The sequence below is a fragment of the Neofelis nebulosa genome, chromosome 4 (assembly GCF_028018385.1).
Source record: "Neofelis nebulosa isolate mNeoNeb1 chromosome 4, mNeoNeb1.pri, whole genome shotgun sequence".
In the NCBI taxonomy this organism is placed as follows: domain Eukaryota; kingdom Metazoa; phylum Chordata; class Mammalia; order Carnivora; family Felidae; genus Neofelis; species Neofelis nebulosa.
This window is the reverse complement of record NC_080785.1, coordinates 13,591,667-13,606,299: the sequence shown is the minus strand read 5'-3', so window position 1 is coordinate 13,606,299 and position 14,633 is coordinate 13,591,667. Positions and strand designations below refer to the sequence as shown.

General features: G+C 39.3%; 1 long non-coding RNA gene across 1 annotated transcript; it reads right to left on the bottom strand.

The window, feature by feature from the left end:
- Positions 1 to 12,762: 12,762 nt before the first annotated feature.
- LOC131508876 (uncharacterized) lies at positions 12,763 to 14,364 on the bottom strand. The gene is made up of 3 exons (XR_009260190.1): positions 14,295 to 14,364; positions 13,674 to 13,771; positions 12,763 to 13,024 (listed from the first exon to the last, which is right to left on the bottom strand). It is a non-coding gene; the product is annotated as an uncharacterized LOC131508876 (long non-coding RNA).
- Positions 14,365 to 14,633: the final 269 nt, after the last annotated feature.

Sequence of the window (14,633 nt, the reverse complement as noted above, 5' to 3'; positions counted from 1 at the left end):
AATCACTGTTTCAGGTAACATCTTCTTTCATTAGGATATAAGTGTCCGTAAACTTACATGTAGAAGCATATGGAAATTGCCGTATGCTTAACTCATTGAAATGATACTATGTATGACCCATCTTTCAAGTAAAATCTTGTTTCATTCAAAAAGTACTTAAAGGCTTTACTTTTTAAAAATAACACAACATGAGAATTCATAGTAATAGGGAGAGCAACAAAGACCACTCCTTCCCCTAGGGAATGGAAAGAGACACTTAGCAAAGACGCTCAGTATCTGGAAACCTGCCCCCGATCCTTCAGAGAGATGTCACATGCGATCCACAGGAAAATGTCTTTCGGAATATCATTTTCTGAAGTTCCCCTTTGAGACCCATTCTTTACGGCCTTTGTCATAGCCAAGGGCAGATATGGGTGTAATAGGTAATTTTTGATGTACTTATTCACTCAGGAGATTTTCTATGACAGTGAAATTTTCTTTGAAGTTCTTAAGATGATAAACTTGTTGTTTCAAGCCCCCAAGTTCACGGTAATTTGTCACGGCAGCAATAGAAAATTAATACAATGAAAATTAATACAATATAGTATATTCCTATACTACCTATAGGAATATACATAGACACTGGGTATGTCTATGTTCACCTTTTATAGGTATTTCCAAGAGTTTTCTAGTGTGGTTGGGCCAGTTATACCTCTAACAGGTATGCAGGAGGGTTCCCCTTGCTCTACGTCATCATCATCGCCTGGCATCATCAGTCTGTTTAATTATAGCCATTCTGTCATAGTATCTCATTTGTATTTCAACATGCGTGTCTTTGATTCTTAAGGGGGTCGAGTAACTTTTCATATGATTATGGGCCATTTGATCTCCTCTTTTGTAAAGTGTCTGATCAACTCTCTAGCCAAGTGGTTCCTTTTTGCTGCTGCGGTAAAGGAGGAATGGAATTTAGAACATAACTTTCTAGTTCTATTCGTAAAACCATCCTGCATTCTCAAGTCACAAAATTGAGATTTTTCTTTAATGTTCTATGAGACTTTTTTCTTTTCCTATTCTTCTTTAAAATTAAGAAAGAGAAGCAGATTCTAGCCTGTGTATCACAGTATGACTATTTTAGTGAGCGCACCACACACACACACACACACACACACACACGTGTGCACAGAGTTACAAACATGTATGGGTATGGGACAGTGCAAAGCAATACTCAACAACTATGAAAGTCCCTAGTAACTATTTTTAAAAACAGTAGTCATAAATACAAACAGACTATTAGGATGTTATTTATAGGCTGATAATCTTGCATGAGGCTATTTCATTCAGAGGCTTTGTGATGAGTGTATTAGGCCTGGGTATTGAATGTTAGGATCAAAATACGCTTTTCTTTAGCTGATATAACTTCCAAAATAAATCATTCATACAATCGGTGACTCATACAATCCATTCCAGCATGCTCTGCTACTTGTTGGGAGATTTTTATTTAATTTAAGCATTTTTATTATTGTGGATTTTTATTGTGCACTGTTCAGTTCTGAGTCTTGGGCAATTGTTATAATAAGGTTACTAGTCGAAGACTGCAGATAAAGAACAGCGATTCAATAATTAAAAGGCAACCAAGAGTGCAATCTGTCAAACAGAAAAAAAAAATCAGATCCAAAAGTGCATGAAGATGAGCTGAAAGCCAAAACTATTAATGCAAAATATGATTATTTCCAGTGGCGAACCAATATGTGTCGTGGCTCCAGTGTTACCAAGGGGATTTTGTAAAATAATCAAACCAGCAGTGTTAGCAGGATGATCCCGGTTTTCATCTTCCCCCAAGTCTTAGATTATCTCCTCTCAGAAATCCCTTTCTAACACTTGCAGGTTTTATTAGACCAGATTCTACTTCTTTGTCTTCCTATTTATTCCTTCCCTTCCCTACTACCACTCCTACCTTCCCCATGGCTTTCCGTGCTCAGGAAAAGTAAGGTTTCTGAGGGTGAGGATCCAGCTGTTTTCTTTTTTGCATATCTTTCTAAATATCTTTTGGAGTTACCCATTCACCTCTGCTTCTATCACCCTAGTTCAAGCCGCAATGTCCTACTTTGCCTCCTGTGGACTCCTGGTCTCTCCACATCCAGCCTTGCTCCACCCCTTTCCACCCCACCCCACCCCACCCTGCAGTCTCCACACAGCAGCCAGAGGAATCTTGTTGCCACACAAATATGTTCCTGTCACTCCCGTAATTAAAATGGATTGCCATGACTCCATACTCCTTGACATGGCCTGAAAGGCCCTATCTGGTCAGGCTCTGAGCTGCCTCACCAGCCTCTTCCAGAACCTGTCTCCCTCTTCTTCTCTCTGTACTGTCTTCCAAATCCAAAACCACACTGTGTTCCTTTCCACCTCAGGGCCTTTGCACATGCTACTTCCTTCTGCGTGTGGAAGGCTTTTTCCTGACCTTTAACACCTTCTTCCTGATCTCGACCTAAATATCACTTCTTTGGATCAGCCCTCCCCATTGTCCCAGAGTAGGTCAGGTCACGTTATTATTTGTTCCCAGCAACATTTATTTATCCTTCCTAGTATTTACCAATTGTGAATTTTTAATTGCAGAATTCATTTATCCCTTCAACTTTACTGAGTGCCTACTATATGCCTGTATTGGATTGTTAGGGCTGTTGTAACAAAATATCATAGACTGGGTGGCTTAAGCAACAGAAATTATCTTCTCACAGTTCTGGAGGCTGGAAGTCGGAATTAAGGTGCTGGCAGGTTTGGTTTCTCCTGAGGCCTCTCTCCTGGGTTTGTAGAGGACCACCTTCTCTCTCTGCCCCTCCATAGGTCTTTCCTCTTTTGTTTTTCTAATTTATTGCTCAAATGTCTAAATGATTACTTAGCTGAAAACAGATGCCTTTCTTGGGAATTTTTACTCCCCTCCCCCCAGCCATGTCAAGGAATTCTGGAGGAGGTTTGCACAGTCTCAAGAGGAGTCAGTCTGATCTCCATACCCAAGAGAGCAAATTAGTCTCCTCTTTTACTGCTATTAATTCTCATTACCACAAGGTGTCGCTGTCAAAGGTTCTCTCTGTGCAGTTGGACAGCTGGTGCTGATTTGCTCTGGGACAATGATGCCCCCTAGAAGGCTCCTCTTTCATCCCAAGCTGCTGTGGCTCTTTAAGGGGAAAAATCCCACATTCTCAGTGCTATATTCTGTAAAAAATGTCCCCAGATTCTTGTCGCTCATCTCTGCTTTCATTCTTGTTCTATGGAGTATCCTGAAAGTGGAGAGGAAGCAAAGATTTCAAAAGACACTGGAGGAAATAATTGGTAGGAAAAAAGTTAAAGTTGCTGTTTTACACGTGAAATCCTTGTACTACATTGTATCGAATAGCCACAGACCGAAATCTTGCACTGTAATTTACAGTGTATATCTCTATTGAGTTTGACTCTAAAACCCTGGGAGAAAGAAAGGAAAGTCACTGGAGAGTACAGAGGACTGGTATCATTTTCCTTGCTTGTAAGTACTTAGAATAGAGAGAAAAGTGCTCTGGATCTGCAGCAGGAAGACATGGGTTCAAGTCCTTGCCTTGCTGTTTACTTAGCTGCATGAACTTGAGAAGTCACTTGATTCCCTTGCCCTCCATGTCCATATATCTGCAAACGTGGGACAAGACCAATCCTTTACATCTCACAGTGCTCTTGTGAGAATCAAGTGGATTGATCTGAAAATTACGAAGCGTCATATAAATGTGAGGTCTTTCCAAACAGACTTAAAAAATTAATAGACTATTTTGGAGGTGCAGTTTTAGGTTTACAGCAAAATTGCATAGAAAGTGCAAGACGTTCCCATAAACCCTTACTCCCTCTGCAGTTCCCCCTCCTGTTAACTTCTTGAATCAATTAGTTACAATTGATACGCCAATATTGATGTATAACTATTAACTAAAGTCTCTGGTTGACATTAGAGTTTATTCTTTGTATTGTACATTATATGGGCTTCGACAAACGTGTTATGACATGTATCCACTGTTAGAGGATCATACAGAATGGTTCCACTGCCCTAAAAATCCCCTTTGCTGTATGTGTTCATCTGGTCCTCCCTCTCCCCCAACCCCTGACAATCATTGATCTTTTTATAGTCTCCATCGCTTTGTCTTTTCCAGATGTCGTATGGTTGGAATCATATAGTATGTATCCTTTTCAGATTGGCTTGTTTCCCTTAGTAATATGCATATAAAATTCTTCCATGTATTTTCATCAATAGCGGGATAACTAATTTCTTTTTATTGCTGAATACTATTCCATTATAAATGAATTCCCAATAGACTTTTTAAAAAAGGTTTTATTTTTTAGATCAGTTTTATTAAGTTTGCAACAAAATTGAGAGAAGGTAGAGATTTCCAATATACTCTCTGTCCTGACACATGCAGAGCGTTCCCCACTATCGATACCACTCACCAGGATGGTACATTTGTTACGATTGATAAACCTGTATTGATACACTGTAATCACTCAATGTCTGTATTTACATTAGGGTTCACTCTTGGTGTGGGTTTGGACAAATGTATGATGGTATATTGCCATCATTCTGCTATCATACAGAGTATTTTCACTTCCCCAGATTTTTTACTTAAAAAAAAAAACAACCCAAGACTACATTGTAATAGAGTTAAAGTAAATATCAATAGCTCCATTAATGAGAAAAAGAACGTGCTAAGGTCAGCTTGACATGCAGGTCATCAGGCAGAGAGGCTACACTGCCTTCATACAGGTAAGTGTGCTGGAGGAGGAAGGTGTTATGGGCTGGTTGTAAATGCAAGAACCACGATACTTCCTCCTCTGCTCCCTCCTTGGAACACAGCTCAGCTGCCAGCAACTTGGCCCCCTCAGTGCACGGCCTGAGCAGTCACTCTGAGGCACCATACCTGGGTTTGGTGCTGTTGGCCGACTAAGAAAAAAAATTCTAATGTTCTGGATCTCTCAAACCACATTACTCCCAGCTATATGCCTGATATGTAAGAGCATGCAATAAATGTTTGAATGAATGAATGAATGAATGGCTGAAGAAGCAGAATAGGTCCCAGATCTGGGAACTGAGGGAAGGTTCTGGGAGGAGGCAGAAAGATCTGGTCATTAGTGATTTTGTAAATAACCCGTGGAGATACTATTGCCAAGCCCAAGACCCCTTTTACCAACTGCTGAGCACTGCAGAGGGACTGTTTGCATTAGATTCACGCCAAGACATCCCCAAGATCCCTGACAATAAAGGAAATAACAGCCCCGTGCCAGCCAATAGACCCAGAGGAAATTAACGCTGGTGCGGGGTTTGTCCCGATTTTCCTTCTACAGCCGGATCTTCAGCGCCACCTAGTGGTGCTCCCTTCGGGTTCACTGCATTGCCAAAGCGCCCACCAGGGCTTCCTGCCCTGGTTTAAAGCTGGGAGGATTAAAGCCTTCCTCTTAAGGTTCAAGATAAGACACTATGTGGAAATAAGGAATAAATGGAGAGCTTTAGAATTAATGTCAGAGAATTTTAAGTCACAGGACTTAATCTCAGCAATTACATACACAATTAGGAGCAGGATCTTGTATTTGTGCTTACCATTTTGCTGTTTTGAATACTGAGCAATTTTGGACAATGGGGCCAAGATCAAAAATTAAAGTTGTGTAAAGAGAATACAGAACTAAGAAGTGGAGAAAGAGAATCTGATCCAGCCCCTGACTCCAGACAGGGGACGTGTCGTTTCCATTTCACAATTAAAGCAAGTCAGTCTTCGTTCACTGCCCAAGGTCAAGTGTCCAGTAAATGAGGCAAGAACCCTGACTGGGTGGAATGTCTTTTCCCTTTGCTATGCTGCTTCAAAGTGCCCTCTTTCTTTTGATATTTTCTGTTTTGCTACGATTTCTCTGATATTCTCCCACGAATGGGTCAGTCTTTATTCTATTTTATACTCACAACCTGTTTTCTTAAGGACTTTGGTTACTCTGTCCCTCACACAGGAACTAGAATTCCTGACAATTTTGATAATGTGGATGGCAGTTTATTACATTTGTTGTATACATTAAGTACCTTCTGTATAATGCCAACTTATATCCCTTTATTGGTTATAACATTTTAGGTCCATCACTATATGTAACATTTAAAATCTAATTAACACAATTCACAATGGATTTTTAAATCTGTATTTTCTTTAAGAGGATGCAGTTTGGAATTGAAAGACCACATGTGTACTTGGCATGAGATACTGAGCAGGTGATAGCACATCCAATAACTAATTTAATCTTTATGACTAGCCCTATAGGTAAGTTAGAGGATTATCTTTATATTGATGAAGAAACAGATTCAGACATGTTTTTTTTTTTAATTTTTTAATGTTTATTTTTGAGAGAGAGAGAGAAACAGAGACAGAGACAGAGCGTGAGCAGGGGAGGGGCAGAGAGAGACGGAGACACAGAATCCGAAGCAGGCTCCAGGCTCTGAGCTGTCAGCACAGAGCCTGATGCGGGGCTCAAACTCACGAACTCTGAGATCATGACCTGAGCTGAAGTCGGATGCTTAACTGACTGAGCCACCAAGGCGCCCCTCAGACATGTTTTTTTAATGCTTATTTATTTATTTTGAGAGAGAGAGAGAATCCCAAACAGGTTCTGTGTTGTCAGCACGGAGCCCGACATAGGGCTTGAACTCATGAACAGTAACCTGAGCCAAAATCAAGAGTCAGCACTTAACCAACTGAGCCACCCAGGCGCCCCTCAGACATTTTAATAAAGCACCCCCAGTGACGTAGCAACTAGTCAGAAGAACTAGACATTGAGCCAAGTTTCCTGGCTTGAAGTCTAGCAGTATCTCTGCCACACCACTTGACTCCACCAGAATTGAAGCCAAGAAGTGAAGTTTTATTCCCAGCTTAAATAATACAGAAAACACCATATGCTGTATTATTCCTTTGGAAATTTGTATGCTCATTTGTATATCAGAGGTTCTATTGAATTCTAATATAAAGACACGTTTGGCCTAGTGATCCCCAAGCTTATGGCACTGTTGTTGTTTGGGGTGTGTGTGTGTGTGTGTGTGTGTGTGTGTGTAACTATTAACCTTCCTCTGAAATAGTGCTCTATAAACACACCATGAGAAATGCTGGCTGGACAGTCTGACTGGGGAGAGGTGGGCTTGAGAGATAGTTGTGAACTGAATGAAGATTCAGTCTTTCAAGGTAGTTACTGGGTATACTTGCCCAAAACAGCTTAGAGGATGATTTTATTTTAAAATTCTTGTTTGTAACCGTCCTTGTTCAAGAAAGAATTAATGTAGGAGAGCAGGACTTCGACGGCATGGTGATTATCTCCAGACTTCTCCATGAAAATTTAAAATGTATCTATGCTATGGTATCATCTCACTTCCTTTTTGTGACATCTCTCAACTTTTCTTGTATTGCTACTCTAGTGGCCGATCTTAATCTGCTCATCTCCACACGCACTAGGTTTCAAAGTTACCTTTGACACCTATTCCCATTTCCTCAGTGTTTTGTCAGTTTAAGGTTAGGAAAAAAATCTGATCAAGTTCATATTGATTATATTATCAGTCCTTAGTGTTTCAGGAGTATTTGCAATTGATATAAATAATTCTCTAACTGGAAAACTTCAGTTAGCTTTGGAGAGATTTGGGGGAAAGAGTACCAAAGATTGTCTGCCTCTAACCTTAAACTTGTGTGTTCTATTTTCCCATGTCATTCAGTGTCTGCCAGTAGATTCAGTGCTGTCCAAACTGGGACTCTCATCCCAGTCCCAAATCTAGAGGCACAGATAAATAGATGCAGAAAAAGCATTTTTAAAAAATGCAACAACTATTCATGACAAAAACTCTCATAAAACTAGGAAATGCAGAGAATGCCTTTGAAGTGATGAAGGCCATCTATGATCAACTTAGAGCTATGATCATTTCTTTCTTTTTTAAACCTTTTTCTTTTTAAGTAAAGTCTACCCACAACATGGGGCTCAAACCCAACAGCCCCAAGATCAAAGGTCACATGCTCTACTGACTGAGCCAGCCAGGTGCCCTATGATCATTCTTAATGGTGGAATTTTGAATGCTTTTCTCCTTAGATCAAGAATTAGACAAGAATGCCCACTCTCACCAATCCTATTTAATATCACCTTATTAATTAATTAGTAAAATAAGAAAATAAAAAGAAATACAACACATTCAGATAAAAAGGAAGTAAAGCTGCCTTTATTGATAACTGACATGATTGTATACATAGAAAATCCTTAGGCCTCTACAAAAAAAAATACCATAATTAATAGTGGAGTTTAGCAAAGTTACAGGATCCAAACTGTATTGCTACATTCTAGAAACAAATAATTGGATATTAGAATTTAAACAGTACAATTTACAATAATACTAAAAACATGAAACACATAGATGTATTAAATAAAATATGTATAAGACATGTACACTTAAAACCTAAGAAACATTACTGAGATAAAGATGCCTAAATAAATGGAGAGAAATACTATGTTCATGGATTGAAATAATATTGTAAAAAGTTTGTCTGCTCTCCATCACAATCACAGTAGACTTTTTTTGGGTAGAAATCGACAGAATGATTTTAAGCTCCATATAGAAATTCAAAAAACCTAGAATAGCCAGAGTATTTTGGAAAAGAAGAACAAAATTGGAACATTTACACTATCTAATTTCAAGACTTCCTACAAAGCCTTATTAATCAAGATAGTATTGGCATAAGGTTAAACACATAGACCAACAAAACAGAATAAAAAGTCCATAAATAGATCCATGTATCTGTGGTCAAATGATTTGCAAAGTATTTTAGTGGTAGAAAAGATAGTATTTTGAAAAATAATGCTGAAACAACTGTATGTAAAACTATATGTAAAAAAGAAACCTCAACCCTTACATCATACCACTCACAAAAAATTAACTTAAAATAGATCATAGACCTAAATATAAAGGAAAACTATAGAACTTCCTAAAAGAAACATGGGAGAAAATCTTAATGATCTTGGGTTAAGCAAAAAATTTCTTAAATAGGTCACATAAGTTTGAACCATAAAAGAAAAAAATAAATTGTATTTCACCAAAATCTAAATCTTTTGCTCTTCAAAAGACTCTGTTATGAAAATGAAAAGACACATCACAGACTGGGAGAAAATATTTATAAAAAATACCTGAAAAAGGACTTGTATCTAAAGTATGTAAATAACTCAAAATTCAAGTAAGACTTATCACCTAAGTTTTCAAAATGAGCAAAATATTTGAATAGATGCTCAACCCAAGAAGGTATATAATAGACAATTAGACCCATTAGGATTCCTCCAATTTAGAAACTGACATACCAAGTGTTGGTGAGGATTTGGAGCCACTGGACCTCTCATAAAGTGCTGGTGGGAATGTGAAATGGTACAACCACTTTGGAAAATAGTTTGGTAGTTGATTAAAAAGTTAAAAATACACTTAATCATATAACCCAGCCATTACATTTCTATGTATTTACCCTAAAGTGGTGAAGACATAAGCATATGTTCACACAAAGACTTGTATACAAATGTTAACTGTAGCTTGATTTATAATACCCTAAACCTTAAAACAACCTAAACATCCATCAATGGGTGAGTGGATAAACAAATTGCAGTAGACCCTGAGAGCAGGCTACCACTGGCAGTAAGAAGAGCAAACTGCTCATACACCCAACAACATGGATGCATCTTAGACACTACGTTGAGAGAAAGAAGTCAGGGACAAAAGGCAACTACAGTGTGATTCCATTTATATGAAACTCTGAAAGAGAGAGATGTAATGTACAGTGGCAGAAAGCAGAGTCATGGCTGCTTGGTGCTGGGGCCGATTGAGGGCATGAGAAAGTTGGCCAGGAAGGGCAGAAAGACACTGGGGCAGTGATGGAAATGTTCTGTATTTCCACTGTGGCCACTCTAGGAACATATACAGTCATCAAAAGTCACCAATTTGTGCACTTAGAATGGGTGCATTTTGTCATATGTAAATCATATGGTAATAAAATTGATTTTTAAAATTGTAGCAGGGAATGAAAGATCAGAAGGGACAGGTTTTGGTATATTTGTGTGTTGAAGTGGATGGTTTTTGAGTAGGTGTTATATGCTAAGAGGGAAGGACAGTGGAGATGGAGGGAGAGAATACTTCAGGGAGAAGATTACTGGTGAGGCCGATTTCTCAGAGAGGAAGAAGGGGGTGCTGTACAAAACACAGGTGGATGCATTAGCCTTGGGTGGGAGGAGGGAACATTCTCTCCCAGACGTACAGTGGAGGAAGGTGCTGTGTGGTATTGTTTGAGTAAATATGTGTGTAACTTAGTATGTGGGAGGGCAGAGAGTGGAGGAAGTTCGTGGTTCACTTAAACTTTAATATTTATTTTAAATTCTCTCTCTCTTTCTATATATATATATATATATATATATATTCCCATATATATTATTATATATTATATCGTTATTATATTATATTATATATTATTATATTATATATTAATATTATATATATTATATACATAGAAATATATATGGTATATACTATATATATACAGTGTGTATATATATGTGTACATATATATACATATACATATACATATACAGTACCTGGCATTATATATATATTAGGATGTGGCTACTCTGCAGGAAAAAGAATAATGTTGTCACTGCCTTTACAGAATTTAGAACACTGTGGTGGGAAGAGGGGTCAGGTGTTAAATAACCACACAACGGAATATGTAATTGAAGGTTATTATGAATTCCATAAAGGACACGGGAGCTTTGGTCAAGTGTAGCAGTAGGAACCTGATTTAGATGGATGATGCAGGAGGAGTCTGTTGGGTGAACAGGTTGTAGGGAGGAGAATGAGTGGGAGCACGGTGATCAGGGGCCTCAGTGAAGACCTTGAAGTTGGAAAGATTTTGGTACATTTTGATACAGAAACATAGTCATGGGTGAATTTTTTTCATTTTATAAGAAAATGAAACCACAGAAAAATAGATATGTGGATTTCTAATCATTAGAGGGTTCTCCAAGAGTATGATTAAGATTCATCCACCTACAAGGCACCTGGCTGGCTCAGTTGGTAGAACATGCAATTCTTGATCTTGGTGTTGTGAGTTCAAGCCCCACGTTGGGCATAGAGATTACTTAATTAAACTTGGGGGCACCTGGGTGGCTCAGTCAGTTTAGCATCCGACTTTGGCTCAGGTCATGATCTCACGGTCTGAGTTCAAGCCTCATGTCTGGCTCTGTGCTGACAGCTCAGAGCCTGGAGCTTGCTTCTGTTTCTGTGTCTCCCTCTCTCTCTGCCCCTCCCCTGCTCATGCTGTGTCTCCCCCTCTCTCAAAAATAAATAAACAAACAGTAAAAAAAATTTTTTTAAAGGTTCATCTACATACAATTCAAGGTTTTTGTTTTGTTTTTCACATAGAATGTATCACAAGCCAAGTACAAAGGCAAATAAACCAGGAAAATATTAGCAACAAACAAATCAAAGGACTACTGTACTAAATCTATAAAGAGCATGTATCAAATTGATGTGAAAGGCATCAGACTATCAGTAGAATCCAGTTACTATAATATTGTCTTTCTAAAATGTGATACTTTGGTCATAAAGTTAGAGAATTTTAAAAAGAAAAATAAGTGTAGGAGGCAAGTTGGGAAAATATAATAAAAATGCAAGTAAAAGACATAGCAAATATTTTATGGAAGAGAAAATGAAAATGGCTAGATGGACATAAAAAGCATTTTAACTCATAATAAAAAATATAAATTGCAAAAAATGAAATGGCATTTTCCTAACAAATAAATAGAAATTGGGAGAAAAATTAATGACGGTGAAGGTGCTATCCCATATAGATAATGGGAATGGAAAATGGTTATAAGTTTTTAATAAAACAGTTTGGGAATATGCATCTAGAACCTCAAATATATTTCCTCTGATTCCAGTTTTTAAAATTAACCCTAGGAATGTAACCATAAAAGACTTCAAAGATCTTGTTTTTTAGTTAAAATCTCAAAGCCCTACCTTTAACAACGAAGGGATGTATCCAAATGTTGCAGTATCATACATTAATTAAAAAGGATTTAAAAAATATTGTGATCTATGTGATCCTGGGACTATGCAATGACAGAGGGCAAGAGACTTTCCCTGCTACTGTACGCCAAAGACATCACATTGGCTGGCCCATTCCATTAATGCCATCATAGTGAAGGAAGGGTGCTGGGCACTGTATCCTCTACCACAAGAAGGCATATATTCTTTTTTTTTTTTTTTTTTTTTTTTTTTTATTTTATTTTATTTACTTTTTTGGGACAGAGAGAGACAGAGCATGAACGGGGGAGGGGCAGAGAGAGAGGGAGACACAGAATCGGAAACAGGCTCCAGGCTCCGAGCCATCAGCCCAGAGCCTGACGCGGGGCTCAAACTCACAGACCGCGAGATCGTGACCTGGCTGAAGTCGGACGCTTAACCGACTGCGCCACCCAGGCGCCCCAGGAAGGCATATATTCTTGAGGCAACAAATATGAGATTTTGTTTCCTGCAGGGGCCCATTTCACAGATGAAGAAAAGCTATCAGATTTGAGTGGGTTCAGAGCATGAGAAGGCTCCTTTGCTCATCTGGTACATCAACTTTGTCCTTCAGCCCTTAAGACCTAGCAGATTTAATACCCCTGGAATCCAGGAGCAGATCAGGATGTTGAATGGAGCTCACAGCAAGACACCGTGAAGGATGCACAGATTGGCTTTTATTTTCTTCGCCTGCCATGCCATGCCAGAACCACTGTCTGAGGACTTTTCAGAGGCCTTAAAAATGGCCATGGTATCTTGTACAACATTGCTTCTAACCAAGGAGTCCAAGTTAGATAATGGGCTGTAGCCCATTAGAATCGCTGGTCTTATCACGTACCCAACCCCCAGAAGCAGCTGGTCTCACAGAATAGTGGAATAGTCTATTAAAATTCACTTGTGCCTCCAGCTGGTTAAGTAAGCACTCTCAATAAGGATTGTTGCCTGAAAGATAGAGAATATTCTTTGAACCAGCACAATATATGATGTTATTCTTCCTTTAACTAGAATATGTAAGCCAGGGAATCAAGTAGTAGAATTGGGAGTAGCACATCTCATGAATGCCCGGTGACCTCCTTCTAAAATGTTTACTCCCTGTCCCCATTGTATGAAAAGCTTCATATCTAAAATAGAAATTCTGGTACCAAGAGAACAATATTTTTACTGTACTTGAAGCTTAGACTACCAACTGGGTATTATATCTCATGAGGTCACTGGGCACACAGGCAAAAATCAGGGTTATGCTTTTAAGTCAGTGTATCTGACACATCCTATGCGTCAGTTCATGTCTAAGGACCTGTCTCTTGTTCCAGCTGTCACTGTGGCAACCAGATTTGCATGTGCTCTGACTTTGGAGGGGCGCAGCCAGATCACACCCATCTTGAGTGTGTGGCTCAGGGCGCTTGTCTTGTATCCCTGGCATCCTTCTTGATACTGCTGTGAGATCCTGCTCAGCACCCATGCCTGCACTTGAAGACAAGAGCTGGTGAATAGATCCTTCCCCTACTTCTCCTTCCAGGGATAGTTCTGAGACTTAGTTGATGTGGGTATTCAGAGGACAGTCCCCGCGGATGAAGCAATGGTTCACACTTACAGGTGGCCAGCTTGATAACACATCCTCATTTGGGAGACCACTTTTGCTGCCTCACCTCTTTGTTCCTCCTCCTTTTGCTCCTCCCTGGGATTGCATGTCTTAAAAAATAACAATACATTATAGCTTTCAGCCTCTGCATTCATAGATTGTAGGCTAAGATTGCTGGCAATGTGTGAAGGGTGTGGATGGCCATGCATACACATGTACACACACGGGCAAACACACACTGTCACATACAAATAGTATTGAAGGTGTAAAGGAGGGTTAAAGAGAAAAACAGCAGCAGTAAGAGAAGAGGAGAAGGAGAAGGAGAAGGAGGAGGAGGAGGAGGAGGAGGAGGAGGAGAAGGAGAAGGAGAAGGAGAAGGAGAAGGAGAAGGAGAAGGAGTGTGTATAATTGATCCTGCAAACTCTCATTATTCTATATTGAGATGTGCTTAAATTAGGCACAGCTGGAAATGCCATGGAAAGTCTTCCAGTAATGAAATCCTGTCTCTGCTAGTTTCCATATTTCCAGGGAAATTGGGAGAAAGACAGGAACATTTGGTCTAGTATGTGACAGAGGGAGCATCTTTACTAGGGACATAACTAGGGTCTGGAGCTCAACTAACAGAATCTACACCTGAGGCCAGATCTTGCATTCTTTGTTGAGTTGGCTCAGCCCTACTGACTCAGCTTGTAACCAAACCCGCATAAAGTGAAGACAGAAAAGAGTCATCAGGGACCTTAAGCAAAAGATCTGGCTCTCCCAGTCAGGGACTTTTACCCAATTTGTAAGGGCAAATGAAGTTGTCGCTATACAATGAAAGCAGGGAGTTATATGCATGAAACCCAGGGGATCACCGGGCACTTCTTTATTTTGCCAAGTCTAAGGGCAAATGTTCATGAAGGACTACTGTGTTTCTGTCCAGGCAGGACCTCAAACTCAGTCCCCTGAGAATGAAGATTTGATCTCCTACCT